Genomic DNA, 15,820 nt, shown 5'->3' with positions numbered 1-15,820 from the left:
GCCAGCTGTTGGGCTGTGTAAGTAGGCGTTCCTTCTCTCGTGTGAGCATGCCAGAGATTATGGAGGAACCGTGAGCTCATGTGGGAAAGCATGCTCACGTAAGAGAGAGAACGCCCACTTACACAGACAGGAACATTGAAAAAAAAAATCTATATGTTTGCTGTGGTCATCCTAAGCACCAGGTGGCAGTATTCCGTAGTGTCTCTGGCCAATGCAATGAGATTACAAAACTCTCCTGCAGTTGTATTACATAGATGGATCTCAATACATGAGCAAATTGCTTTAGCCTTTTTTTATTCTGTATGAAAGCAACAGTTGTCAGGTTAACCATGAAAGCAATCCAAGGCAAAGCAAATTAACTAATTGTTGCATGTTTTCCTAGATCAGTGCGCCATGCCTATCATGGTGTAGATCTCTGGCCGCACAGACCTAAAAATACCCTCTGTCCCTGGATTACTGTAATCCAGTGTGTGTGTGTGTGTGCGTCTGTGTTTGTGTACATGCATGTGTCTGTGCACTCACTGAAACAACTCTAGAATTGTTTTTTAAACTGGTCTAGAATTTAACCCTTCCCCCAAACCCCAGTGCATTGTGGTTATTTAAAGCAAGCTAAAAGGATAGTATCCTGGATAAGCAGCCAGGTCACGAATCATACAAGTCAGTATTCGATGTCAAGTAGGTTTCAGTTTTGCTATGGCATTGTGGACCGGGATGGAAGATGGGCATAAGCATCTGCTTCTGGTGCACACACCACGCCGTGCGCCAGCTGGACAGCCAGCGCCGCGTGGAGACCAGGGCTAGCGCTAAAGGTTTCATCTTCAGATCCAGCGATATAAAAAATATATTGATTTTTGTTTTAAGCCTATCCCAAACCTCAAACCTTACCTTAACCATTGAGTTAATTCCTAAGCTTTTACTTTTTTGACGTAATGCCTAAGCTTAACCCTAACCTTAAAAATTCAGATTTAATGCCTAAACTTAACCTTAAACACTTTGCCATTTGCAACAACTAAGAAATTTCACGTTTGAGAAACATGGATGAACATCTAATTCTGATGTGAGAGTGTGAGAGCTTGTTGGGATTGTGACGGCCCCTCCCTACTTTGTCTACTGGGTTTTGCTGTGGAGAGGTGGGCGGAGATGGGAGGGTCGTCAGTGCTGATGGGGCACACTTGTGAAAGCTCAGCAGTAGCATGAGCCACTGTTTCCCCATTCAGCAAGAGATTCCTCTTAATGCAAACCTTTGGTTGTTTCATTGTGGCTTTGGCAGTTGACACCTAATTTACTGACCTTCATGCCTCATCTGACTATTGTTGTGAGTGTTTACTTTATTTATGGAATAAATTCATTTTGTGCCAAAATAAAATAAACCTTGCTCAAGATTGCAACAAACAATTGGAAACCACACACTGAGTAAAGGAATAACAACTGCCAAAGCCACAATGAAACAACCAAAGGTATACATGGAGAGAGGAATATCTTGCTGAATGGGGAAACAGTTGCTTTATACTACAGCTGAGTTTTCACAGGTGTGCCGCAATTACGCACAATACGGTCATAGGTCTTCCGAACACCCAAATGGCCAGCAATATCCCCATGAGAGGACTGCAAAACCAAATCACGGAAGGTATATGGTACCACAATTTTAATGACAGGATTACCCAAAAAATGGTCACCATGAGGCAGCCATTTCCTCACCAACAATTGACCCTGTAAGTAGTATACCTGTACTAGACTTGGAACATCATCAGCCGGGAGGACCTGCTCATACAACCCTTTCATCCATCTATTCACCGTTCATTACAGAGGGTTACGTATCCCTGATAGGTAACCAAGATTAAGGAAAGATGGCACCGAAGAACATGGCTGGCGTTTCACATTCTCCCAACCAATTGTGCTGTTTGGTTAGTTTTTTTGCATTTTGTGTAACTTATTTTTGAATTTATTGTGTACATAATGTTGCTGCTACCGTCTTTTTTGACCAAAGATAACTTCTGGACATCAGAACAGCGATTACTAACCGCGGACGGGAAGCAACTTTTTCCTTTAACGAGTCTGACGAGAAGGATATCCAGCTATCACTGGAACAGGCCCAGATCCCTGCCTTTTGAGTGAATATAAGATGCAGGAAAAGGGTCCGCAGATCGGGCATCATTCTGAAGATCTGTAGGCGAGTTTGTAATCTCCCACTGCCATTCATTCTTCTTTCTATCGTGCAATCATTGGATAATAAAATGGATTGCCTATGACTAAGATTATCCTACCAACGGGACATTAAAAACTGTAACATCTTATGTTTCACCGAGACGTGGCTGAACGAAGATACGGACAATGTAGAGCTAGCGGGATTTTCCATGCACCGGCAGAACAGAGACGCTACCTCTGGTAAGACGAGGGATGGGAGGGTGTCTATTTGACAGCATTTTTACCAGCATGTCACATGTGCAACCAGAGGGGGAAAAAATCCAAGACCAACTTTACACCACACACAGAGATGCATACAAAGCTCTCCCCCGCCCTGCATTTGGCAAATCTGACCATAATTCTATCCTCCTGATTCCCGTTTACAAGCAAAAACTAAAGCACGACAGGACTGTTTTGCTAGCACAGACTGGAATATGTTCTGGGAATCATCCAATGGCATTGAGGAGTACACCACCTCAGCCATCGGCTTCCTCAATAAGTGCAGCGACGACGTCATCCCCACAGTAACTGTGGGTACATTTGAAGTCAGAAGTTTACATACACTTAGGTTGGAGTCATTAAAACTAGTTTTTCAACCACTCCACAAATATCTTGTTAACAAACTTTAGTTTTGACAAGTCGGTTAGGACATCTACTTTGTGCATGATACAGATCATCTTTCCAACAATTGTTTACAGACAGAATATTTCACTTATAATTCTCTGTATCACAATTCCAGGGGGTCAGAAGTTTACATACACTAAGTTGACTGTGCCTTTAAACAGCTTGGAAAAATCCAGAAAATGATGTCATGGCTTTAGAAGCTTCTGATAGGCTAATTGACATCATTTGAGTCAATTGGAGGTGTACCTGTGGATGTATTTAAAGGCCGACCTTCAAACTCAGTGCCTCTTCGCTTGACATCATGGGAAAATCAAAAGAAATCGGCCAAGACCTCAGAAAAGAAATTGTAGACCTCCACAAGTCTGGTTCATCCTTGGGAGCAATTTCCAAATAACTGAAGGTGCCACGTTCATCTGTACAAACAATAGTACGCAAGTATAAACACCATAGTACCACGCAGCCATCATACTGCTCAGGAAGGAGATGCGTTCGGTCTCCTAGAGATGAACATACTTTGGTGCGAAAAGTCAATACCAGAACAACAGCAAAGGACCCTGTGAAGATGCTGGAGGAAACAGATACAAAAGTATCTATATACACAGTAAAACGAGTCCTATATAGACATAACCTGATAGGCCGCTCAGCAAGGAAGAAGACACTGCTCCAAAACCACCATAAAAAAGCCAGACTACGATTTGCAACTGCGCATGGGTCAAAGATCATACTTTTTTGAGAAATGTCCTCTGGTCTGATGAAACAAAAATAGAACTGTTTGGCCATAATGATCATCGTTATATTTGGAGGAAAAAGGAGGACGCTTGCAAGCCGAAGAACACCATCCCAACCGTGAAGCACAAGGGTAGCAGCATCATGTTGTGGGGGTGCTTTGCTGCAGGAGGGACTGGTGCACTTCACAAAATAGCAGGCATCATGAGGACGGAAAATTATGTGGATATATTGAAGCAACATCTGAAGACATCAGTCAGGAAGTTAAAGCTTGGTCACAAATGGGTCTTTCAAATGGCCAATGACCCCAAGCATACTTCCAAAGTTGTGGCAAAATGGCTTAAGGACAACAAAGTCAAGGTATTGGAGGGCCATCACAAAGCCCTGACCTGAATCCCATAGAAAATGTGTGGGCAGAACTGAAAACGCGTGTGCGAGTAAGGAGGCCAACAAACTTGACTCAGTTACACCAGCTCTGTCAGGAGGAATGGGCCAACATTCACCCAACTTATTGTGGGAAGCTTGTGGAAGGCTACCCAAAACGTTTGATCCAAGTTGAACAATTTAAAGGCAATGCTAACAAATACTAATTGAGTGTATGTAAACTTCTGACCCGCTGGGAATGTGATGAAAGAAATAAAAGCTGAAATAAATCATTCTCTGTACTATCATTCTGACATTTCACATTCTTAAAATAAAGTGGTGAGCCTAACTAACCTAAGACAAGGAATTTTTACTAGGATTAAATGTCAGTAATTGTGAAAAAGTGAGTTTAAATGTATTTGGCTAAATTCCGACTTCAACTGTACATAGCCCTAACCAGAAGCCATGGATTACAGTCAACATCTGAATCGAGATAAAGGCTAGAGCTGCCGCTTTCAAGGAGTGGGAGACTAATCCGGATGCTTATAAGAAATCCCGCTATGCCCTCAGACGAACCATCAAACAAGCAAAGCGTCAATACAGGATTAAGATTGAATCCTATTACACCGGCTCTGACGCTCGTGGGATGTGGCAGGGCTTGAAAACTATTACGGACTACAAAGGGAAACTCAGACACGAGCTGCCCAGTGATGTGAGCCTACCAGACGAGCTCAATGCCTTTTGTGCTCGCTTCAAGTCAAGCAACACTGAAGCATGCACGAGAGCACCAGCTGTTCTGGATGACTGTGCGATTACGTTATTGGTAGCCGATGTGAACAATACCTTTAAATAGGTCAACATTCACAAAGCCGCTGGGCCAAACAGATTACCAGAACATTTACTCAAAGCTTGCGCGGACCAATTATTATTATTTTTTTTTCTTTATTTAACCAGGCAAGTCAGTTAAGAACAAACTCTTATTTTCAATGACGGCCTAGGAACAGTGGGTTAACTGCCTGTTCAGGGGCAGAACGACAGATTTGTACCTTGTCAGCTCGGGGGTTTGAACTTGCAACCTTCCGGTTACTAGTCCAACGCTCTAACCACTAGGCTACCCTGCCGTGTTTTCACTGACATTTTCAACCTCTCCCTGACCAAGTCTATAATACCTACATTTTTCATGCAGACCACCATAGTCCCTGTGCCCAAGGAGCGGAGGTAACCTGCCTAAATGATTGCAGCCCCATGGCACTCACATCGGTAGCCATGAAGTGCTTTGAAAGGCTGGTCATGTCTCACATCAACAGTATCCTCCCGGACACCCTAGACTCACTACAATTGGCATACCGCCCCAACAGATGCACAGGTGATGCAATCTCAATCGCACTCCACACTGCCCTTTCTCACCAGGACAAAAGGAACACCTACGTGAGAATGCTGTTCATTGACTACAGCTCAGCATTCAACTACACATAGCATACGAAGCTCATCACTAACCTAGGACTCTGAGACTGAACTCCTCCCTCTGCAACTGGATCCTGGACTTCCTTACAGGCCACCCCTAGGTGGTTAATAGTAGGCAAAAACACGTCTGCCACGCTGATCCTTAACACTGGGGCCGCTCAGGGGTGTGTACTTAGTCCCCTCCTGTATTCCCTGTTCACCCCAGACTGCGTGGCCAAACATGAATCCAACACCATCATTAAGTTTGCTGACGACACAAAAGCTGTAGGCCTGATCACCGACAACGATGAGACGGCCTATAGGGAGGAGGTCAGAGAACTGGCAGTGTGGTGCCAGGACAACAACCTCTCCCTCAATGTTAGCAAGACTAAGGAGCTGATCGTGGACTACAGAAAAATGCAGGTCAAACAGGCCCCCATTATCATCAACGTGGCTGTAGTGGAGCGGGTCGAGAGCTTCAAGTTCCTTGGTGTCCACATCACCAACAAACTATCATGGTCCAAACATACCAAGACAGTTGTGAAGAGCGCACGACAAAAGCTTTTCCCCTCAGGGACTAAAAAGATTTGGCATGGGTCCCCAGATCCTCAAAAGGTTCTACAGCTGCACAATCGAGTGCATCCTGACCAGTTGCATCACCGCCCGGTATAGCAACTGCTCGGCATCTGACCTTAAGGCGCTACAGAGGGTAGTGAGAATCGCCCAGAACATCACTGGGGCCAAGCTTCCTGCATTTAGGACCTATATAATAGGCGGTGTCAGAGGAAAGCCCAGATAATTGTCAGAGACTCCAGTCACCCAAGTTATAGACTGTTTTTCTGCTACCGCACGGCAAGCGGTACTGGAGCGCCAAGTCTAGGACCAAGAGGCTCCTCAACAGCTTCTACCCCCAAGCCATAAGACTGCTGAAAAATTTACATTGACCCCCCTTTTTGTACACTGCTGCTACTCACTGTTTATTATCTATGCATAGTCTCTTCACGCCCACCTACATGTACAAATTACCTCAAATAACCTGTACCCAAGCACACTGACTCTGTAACTGTGCCCCCTGTATATAACTTCATTATTGTTATTCTTATTGTGTTACTTTTTTATTATTACTTTTTAATTTAGTCTACTTGGTAAATATTTCCCTAACTCTTCTTGGTTATGGGCTTTGTAAGTAAGCATTTCACGGTAAAATCTACACTTGTTGTATTCGGCGCATGTGACAAATAAAGTTTGATTTGATTTGAAGAGAGGGTCCCAGTTAAAGTCATGCGAGACACTGGTGCTTTGTTATTCCATTCTGCAGTCAGTGCTCCCTTTTTGTCCAGAGACTGATATAGGACACAGCGTGTTGATCCGAGGGATAGGTTTGTATACTGTGTCTGTCCCTTTACACAAACTTGTGCACTCCACAGATCTAGTACAAGGTGAGGTCATCATAGGAGTGCATTCTTCATTGCCTGACGAAAGAGTGGTGGTGATTCTAGGAATTGAGCTTGCCGGTGGAACGGTCTGGCGAGATGTATCACCACCTCCTCTGGTTTCCATTCCTTCGGCCCATCTCAGAGAGGTGCCGGATGAAAGTGCTCAGAGTTTCCCCAAAGTGTTTACTGCTTGTGCCGTGACTCGTCCAATGAGCCGCTCTGAGTCCTTGTCAGAGTCTGGTGTATTTTATTTATTTTATTTCACCTTTATTTAATTTAACCAGGTAAGCCAGTTGAGAACAAGTTCTCATTTACGAACTGGCCAAGATAAAGCAAAGCAGTGTGAGACAAAGAACAACACAGAGTTACACATGGAATAAACAAACATACAGTCAATAACACAATAGAAAGTCTATATACAGTATGTGCAAATTAAGTCAGATTAGGGAGGTAAGGCAAGAAATAGGCCGTAGTGGCAAAATAATGACAATTTCACAAATAAACACTGGAGTGACAGATGTGCAGAAGATGAATGTGCAAGTACAGATACTGGGGTGCAAAGGAGCAAATATATATATATATAAGTCAAATAAATAACAATATGGGGATGAGGCTTTGGGGGTGACCAGTGTAATATACCTGCTGGAGCATGTGCTACGGGTGGGTGCTGCTATGGTGACCAGTGAGCTGAGATAAGGTGGAGCTTTACCTAGCAAGGACTTCTAGATGATCTGGAGCCAGTGGGTTTGGCGACGAATATGAAGCGAGGGCCAGCCAACGAAAGCATACAGTTTGCAGTGGTGGGTAGTATATAGGGCTTTGGTGACAAAATGGATAGCACTGTGATAGACTGCATCCAATTTGCTGAGTAGAGTGTTGGAGGCTATTTTGTAAATTACATCGCAGAAGTCGAGGATCGGTAGGATAGTCAATTTTACGAGGGCATGTTTGGCAGCATGAGTGAAGGATGCTTTGTTGCAAAATAGGATCCGATTCTAGATTTAATTTTGGATTGGAGATGCTTAATATGAGTGGAAGGAGAGTTTACAGTCTAACCAGATACTTAGGTATCTGTAGTTGTCCACATATTCTAAGTCAGAACCGTCCAGAGTAGTGATGCTAGGCGTGTGGGCAGTGATCGGTTGAAGAGCATGCATTTAGTTTTACTTGCATTTAAGAGCAGTTGGAGGCCATGGAAGGAGAGTTGTATGGCATTTAAGCTCCTCTTTAGGTTAGTTAACACAGTGACCAAAGAAGGGCCAAAAGTATACAGAATGGTGTTGTCTGCGTAGAGGTGGATCAGATAATCACCAGCTGCAAGAGCGACATCATTGATGTATACAGGGAAAAGAGTCGGCCCAAGAATTGAACCCTGTGGCACCCCCATAGAGACTGCCAGAGGTCCGGATAACAGGCCCTCCGATTTGACACACTGAACTCTATCTGAGAAGTAGTTGGTGAACCAGGCGAGGCAGTCATTTGAGAAACCAAGGCTGTTGAGTTCTCCGATATACATGTGGTGATTGACAGAGTCGAAAGCCTTGGCCAGGTCAATGAATACGGCTGCACAGTATTGTCTTTTGTTGATGGCGATTATGATATCGTTTAGGACCTTGAGCGTGGCTGAGGTGCACCCATGACCAGCTCGGAAACCAGATTGCGTAGCGGAGAAGGTACAGTGGGATTTGAAATGGTCGGTGATCTGTTTGTTAACTTGGCTTTCGAAGACTTTAGAAATGCAGGGTAGGATAGATATAGGTTTGTAACAGTTTGGATCTAGAGTGTCTCCCCCTTTGAAGAGGGGGATGACCGCGGCAGCTTTCCAATCTTTGGTGATCTCAGACGATACAAAAGAGCGGTTGAACAGTTGAGTAATAGGGGTTGCAACAATTGCGGCAGATAATTTTAGAAAGAGAGGGTCCAGATTGTCTAACCCAGCTGATTTGTAGGGATCCAGATTTTTCAGCTCTTTCAGAACACCATTTATCTGGATTTGGGTGAAGGAGAAATGGGGAGGCTTGGGCAAGTTGCTGTGGGGGGTACAGAGCTGTTGACCGGGGTAGGGGTAGCCAAGTGGAAAGCAAGGCCAGCCGTAGAAAAATGCTTATTGAAATTCTCGATAATCATATCGGTGGTGACAGTGTTTCCTAGCCTCATTGCAGTGGGCAGCTGGGAGGAGGTACTCTTATTCTCAATGGGACTTTACAGTGTCCAAAAACCTTTTGGAGTTTTTGCTACAGGATGCAAATTTCTGTTTCAAAAAGCTAGCCTTTGCTTTCCTAACTGCCTGCGTATATTGGTTCCTAACTTCCCTGAAAAGTTGCATATCGCGGGGGCTATTCGATGCTAATGCAGTCATCCACAGGATGTTTTTGTGCTTGTCAAGGGCAGTCAGGTCTGGAGTGAACCAAAGGCTATATCTGTTCCTGGTTCTATTTTTTTGGGGAATGGGGCATGTTTATTTAAGATGGTGAGTAAAGCACTTTTAAAGAATAACGAGGCATCCTCTACTGACGGAATGAGGTCAATATCTTTCCAGGATACCCGGGCCAGGTCGATTAGAAAGGCCTGCTCGCTGAAGTGTTTTAGGGAGCGTTTGACTGTGATGAGGAGTGGTCGTTTGACCGCGGGCCCATTACGGACGCAGGCAATGAGGCAGTGATCGCTGAGATCCTGGTTGAAGACAGCAGAGGTGTATTTAGAGGGCAGGTTGGTCAGGATGATATCTATGAGGGGGCAATTAATTCACATATGGTGTCCAGGGCACAGCTGGGGGCTGAGGGGGGTCTGTAACAAGCGGCAACAGTGAGAGACTTATTTCTGGAAAGGTGGATTTTTAAAAGTAGAAGCTCAATCTGTTTGGGCACAGACCTGGATAGCATGACAGAACTCTGCAGGCTGATTGCAACTTCACCCCCTTTGGCAGTTCTATCTTGGCGGAAAATGTTATAGTTGGGGAATCTTTGGTGGCCTTCCTATGCCAGGATTCAGACATGGCTAGGACATTAGGGCTGGCAGAGTGTGCTAAAGCAGTGGGGGAAAAAACTTAGGAAGGAGGCTTCTGATGTTAACATGCATGAAACCAAGGCTTTTATGGTTACAGAAGTCAACAAATGATGGCGCCTGGGGAATAGGAGTGGAACTGGGGGCTACAGGGCCTGGGTTAACCTCTACATCACCAGAGGAACAGAGGAGTAGTAGGATAAGGGTATGGCTAAAGGCTATAAGAACTGGTCATCTAGTGAGTTGGGGACAGAGAATAAAGGAGCAGATTTCTGGGTGTGGTATAAAAGATTCAAGGCATAATGTACAGATAACGGTATGGTAGGATGTGAGTACAGTGGAGGTAAACCTATGCGTTGCGTGATGATGAGAGAAGTTTAGTCTCTGGAGTTATCAATTAACATAGGTGAGGTCCCCGCATGTGTGTTGGGTGGGACGAAAGAGCTATCTAAGGCAATTTGAGCGGGACTGAGGGCTCTACAGTGAAATAAAGCAATGAAAAATAGCCAAGACAGCAGGGGGGGGGTTGTAGGGGGGGTTGCTTAGCCCAGATGATGGTGTCCTGTTTATTACTGTGTTGTGTGTTCTGGATGAGCCGCCACTTGTTACAACCTGACTCAAGATTGTAACAAACAATGGGAAACCGCACAAAGGGATTAACAAAATGAATGTATTCCATAAATAAAGTAAACACTCACAACAATAATCAGATGAGTCATGAAGGTCAGTAAATTAGTTGTCAACTGCCAAAGCCACAATGAAACAACCAAAGGTAAGCCAAAGGTAAACCAAAGGTAAGCATCTCTTGCTGAATGGGGAAGCAGTGGCTCATGCTACTGCTGAGCTTTCACAGGTGTGCCCCATCAGCACTGACGACTCTCCCAGCTCCTCCCACCTCCACTACTCCGCACACCAATCTCTTGCAGGAATTAAGCACAGCAAAACCCAATAGACAGAGCCGTCACAGGATGAAGTGGAGGTGGTTTTGTGTGTGTGTGTCTTCGATCCCCTCCATCATGGCTACATGGTCTAATCACCACCAGCAGCTGTCAGTGTGTCAGCAGCACACTGCCCTCTCACTATAGCCACCAGTTTAACCATGTGCTATGGATATGTGTGTGCATCCGTGCATGTGTGTGTGAACATCCCCATTCTGTGTTGAACCCGATGAACTGCAGTGTTTGAAAGCTGATTTGTGTCAAAATGACATCATCAAGACCACTTTGCACCCTACTATTCTCTTCTACTCTCCTTTCTCAACCCACCCCCTGCTCTCCTCCCCTCTCACTCCCCTTTCGTGGTGCCGTAGAGGGGGAGCTGGTTGCATCATAAGCTGCGGTGGCTGTGGCTACCGTTAAAGCCCAGGATTTACAGCAGGCCCTTCTGCTGTTGCAGGGACAACGCAGGCTCTAATCCACCGCACATCACTGCTACAGACTCCACTACACACACGCACTGCCGAGCCCCAGCCCCATCTCGAGCCCCAGCCAAAACCATCCCTACGACTGGAAAAGTACATGAATCAATCAAATTGATTGACTGATTCGTTGACTGAGGCAAATCTCAGTAGGATGCACTTCTCATTCCAGTGAGGTAAATGGTTCATGGAGGTGTGTATGGATCTCTGTTACAGCCCCTATTGCTGAGACGTACTCACGCACACTCCTCTGTCAAGTGTAAGGTTACTCTGGGAGTGTATGTTATAATCAGCTAATCATAGCACAGATGCCCCGGGGGGATGGCACACAGCTACTGAGATCCCTGGGACCTATGGGAGAGAGGAAGAGTCAGAACAAGAGGATGGGTGATGCTTGTTCTTCTGCCCATAATTTGGTTGCCACACTGAAGAAGTCTGTCTGTGTGTCTAAACCCCAGAAGGCTTTAGGTGGGCCACAAAACCTCAGTTATGGCTGTGTTCTTCCCAGCCTCCATGGTGATGAGTGTTCTGAGACTGTACTGGTGCAGGAGGGGACAGTCTATTTAACCCTCTCTCTGCTCCACCCACAGTCACTTACACACCTGTCACACACACCCCTCCTCTCTCTGCCTCATCCAATCAACACTCAATTAGTCACGCTCACCTGACACTCCTGTCGTGTTTCAGGTTTAAACGAACTCTGGCCATCAAAGGCTGCAGTGTCATTCTTGTCGTTTAACTCCATCAACATCTTGGCTTAAGGGAGTGGTTGCCGGGTGGATCTGGCTGGCTGGTAAGCTCTCAGTCAGTTGTTGGCAAGTCTAGAACCACCGGATCCATCTATCCCACCAGTGTGAGTTCTACCATTGCCAAAAACCGGGGTGAGCGGGGCGACCATAAATACACCGGTGGAGCACATTCTGTTGATTATTATTGGTCAGTAGAATTGCCCAGAAGTCACAAAGGAGTTATTAATAATGATCATCCTAGGAAGCCCCTGGAACTTGACTGCTGTGGAATGGTTTGAATGCATTAAGTCTGAAAGCATCATAAGGCTCTGTGTGAGTCATGAGGCCTGTGTCTGAGACTACAGCTCAGGTTACAGCGTTCAGGGCCTCTGGAACAGAGTATAGACCTCCATAGCAACCAGAGATATAGGAGAGGACCAAGACCATTGATCTATAGATCATCCTCTGCGGTCTCTCGCTCTCTTTTTCATTCCCTCTGGAGTTACCTATCTCTTTGTCTGTCTCTCTCACTGTCCGTAGGAAAGATAAAGAAAAATTGTGATCAAGTACTCATGAATCTAAAAAAACAAAGTCATTGGTCCCACCCTCAGCTTCTGTCAAATCACTGACACTGCACATCGATTACAGGACCTATCACCTACGTATCACTATTCCACGTTCTATACAACCTCCGTTCAAACAAACCAAAAAGACAAGTGTTGAGTGTCTGTCTCCTCCTATATTGGCACTACACATGATTGCTCAAACCGATATATACAGAAGCAAAAATGTGCTAGTGCCAAAATGGGAAAAGAAGACGAGTGGAGGCCATGTCTTAAACAACAGCACCAGCCTGAAGAAAACTAAAATAGTTGGATGAATAGCAAGTTGTTTGTCTCACCACAGCTGTTAGAACACAATCATGGTCATAGACTTTCATCAACACTGAATTTTACGCAGTTGGTGTATAGAATGTAAAGAGGGCAGAGGGTAAGGGACAGTGTCAGCGATGCATGTTGGGTAATTTGGTTATTTCTCTACTCTGTTTATGGCCCTATGGTAATTCACTGATAGTGTGCCTTCACAGTGAATTCTACCAGTGCCATACACAGAACAGGAGGAGTCATCAGCCCAGCACCAGGGCATGCTGCATGGGTAGCCTACTACATCCGTGCAGGGCAGGACAAAACACAGAATGTGGCAGAGCTGTGTTTCAATCCAGGAAGTTGTTGCCTACCTTCTGTCTTTGTTTATTCCCATCACAGATCCACAGGGGCGGACTGGGATCAGAAATCGGTCTTGTCAGTTGAAACACTCCGGACCTTTTTTTTCTTGGCCGAGGCAACACATACTGAGTTTTCGCCCCTGCCACACCCCTCTGGAAACTTCTCAAAACTAAGGATTATACAGTTTATACTTGGTCTAACGACATGTCTGTAGACAAATTGAACGCGACTATTATCGCTGGTCAAAACTACATTTAATTTATAGTCCGGTGGAATGTCTGTAGACTGTCATCGTTGCACAGACATGAAAAAAATGTATGTCTCTGCGACTGTCGCAATGTCCGTTGTTGTGGTTACTGGGCTGCTACAGCAACAAGACTAAATCCCTCTGTGGCAAGAAGGTGCAGGACAACAGGAGTTCTAAAATTCTCAGAAAAAATGACCTACTTTTATTTTGGCCATGTTCGTAATTTCACTCTGGCTATCTACTCCAATTTCAGAGCACTCTAATCTGAGTGTGCCAGAGCGCAGAATAACTGATTAATTTACGAATGCTCAACACCCGTTGACTATGGCCGGTGTCGCTAAACGTCAGCAAAAAAAACGTATTTAAATTGTTGCCAGCAGCACTGTTGCAGTCACCAACGCTCTGGATAACATGAAAACAGTCTAACCTGCTGTGCTAGGGCAAGTTAAATGGTCAGAGTGAGGTGTTCTCTCACTTGTGTCTGGAAGTAGCTAGCAAGCTAGCCAACGTTAGCCAGTTAGATTGGGTGCTTGAATGCCATTGTGTGGTCAGAAATTCTCGGATCAACCCTTCTCCTCAGCCAGAGCGTCCAGTGTGCACTCTGAACTCTCCGAGAGTGAATTTACAAATGGACAGTCTGACAATACTGAGTTTACGAATGCCCAGAGCGCACTATGAGCACACTCTGGCACTCCAGAGTGAATTTACCAACACACCCTTTGTTAAACTCACAACCGTAAGCAATTTTACCTTTTGAATAATGTGGTGTGTTGTGGTCGTTGGTTTATTTTCCTGTAATAATTAATAAAAAGCAGCTAAAGTTAAGATGTTGTCAGCTGTACTCTGGCCCTAATTTTAATTGGCTAGCCAGCTAGCTGACAATGAACCAAAACATTGTTGCCTGGCTTGCTAGGTTGACATTTATTAAATTCATTTTTTAAATTTTGGGTTTATTGGTGTTCAAATAGAGCAAGTACTCTATCTGGAACACCAGAATGCTGATGTTATGCACAGGTTGTCGTTTTGTGTTTATACTTTTATACTCATAACGACGACAACAAGTTTGATGTCGGATGACAATAGAATGTTCATGATGTCCCTGCGATAACTGTTTACAGACATGCCGATCGACCAACTGTAAACCAGCCTTATGTCTCTGCCTCATATTTCTGAACAACTGCAATTTGAATGAGCGTTCCAAAAATATATATGAAGGCTACAACCTTCTCTGTAACTGATATTGCCATAGCACAAGCAAGACACATTGCATTGGGGCAAAACAATTAGCATTTTGAGTGGGGATGTAATCTTTATAGCTATGCTGCCATTTTACCAGCACTGCAGTCTCCCTCCTGTTTAGCCTATGTTTGCAATGATCATAATTATTTATTTTTTAAACCATTAAATTGCTATTGACTACCTGTCTTGTGTGCAAGCGGCAGTGGCGTCACGGAGTGACTGAGCACTGAGCAGTAGTGATGTGCAGTTTGTGAACCATTCGTTCTTTTTGAATGACTCTTTTAACTGACTCGAGAGTCACGATTAGTTTTTCCGAGTGACTCGTTCATTTTAGTCGTTCTTTTGACCTGCTGGCCACAAAAAAATTCTAAAGTAGGATTAATACGCGTCTACCAACTGTCTATCATGTGAGCACAGAAAAATACAGGCAGCAGAAAAGGAAATACCATGTTTAGAACTGATAGGTGATCGCATTCTGCGAGAATTAATGCAATGATTTGATTATTGAATGTTTTTCGATGGACACAGCTTTGTAGAATCAAAACATACACAGCCTGACTCTGCCCAACACTCGATAAAAATCGTTTTGGTGGGCTGCTGCAGTTCGTAAACAATATCTTGCTGATCTCCCTCGCGGCAGTCAAGCATTCCGCCAAGAGTCGTTCACACAATCTAGTCTGGCTGCGGCTGCAACAAGACCTTGTTTCAAATGTATCGATAAATAATCGTATTTGTATGCTTAGCAATCACAAATGTACATTGTATGAAGCACAGTTTTATACATTTCAGTCACAAATGGCAGCTCCAATAAGCCTCCAATGGTGAATGAGAGACTTGTGCAATCATGATTCCTTCAAGCTTTTAGTTCATCATTCGCAGGTAGGGGTCCTGCATGCTCTGGGCATTACTGAATCAAATGAATGGAATGAGCTTGATTCATTCTTTTGACTGAGTCAAAAAGATCTGAGTCGGTAAGAACATCCCATTATTACTGAACAACAGCTGAAAGGAGGTAGGCTAGTGGATCCCGCATATGCAGAAATCTACGTATTATTTTTAGAAACAGAAAGTTGGGTTACAGAAGATCCAGAACCACAGCCACTCTGTTTTTTCTTTGAGGCCCCCACACCAGCCCATTTTGTTCCTTGAGGGGCACAAGTTAGACAGTCCGACTGGGCTAAAAA

Source organism: Oncorhynchus kisutch, linkage group LG4 (assembly GCF_002021735.2).
Source record: "Oncorhynchus kisutch isolate 150728-3 linkage group LG4, Okis_V2, whole genome shotgun sequence".
Lineage (NCBI taxonomy): Eukaryota > Metazoa > Chordata > Actinopteri > Salmoniformes > Salmonidae > Oncorhynchus > Oncorhynchus kisutch.
This window is presented reverse-complemented; position numbering follows the sequence as displayed.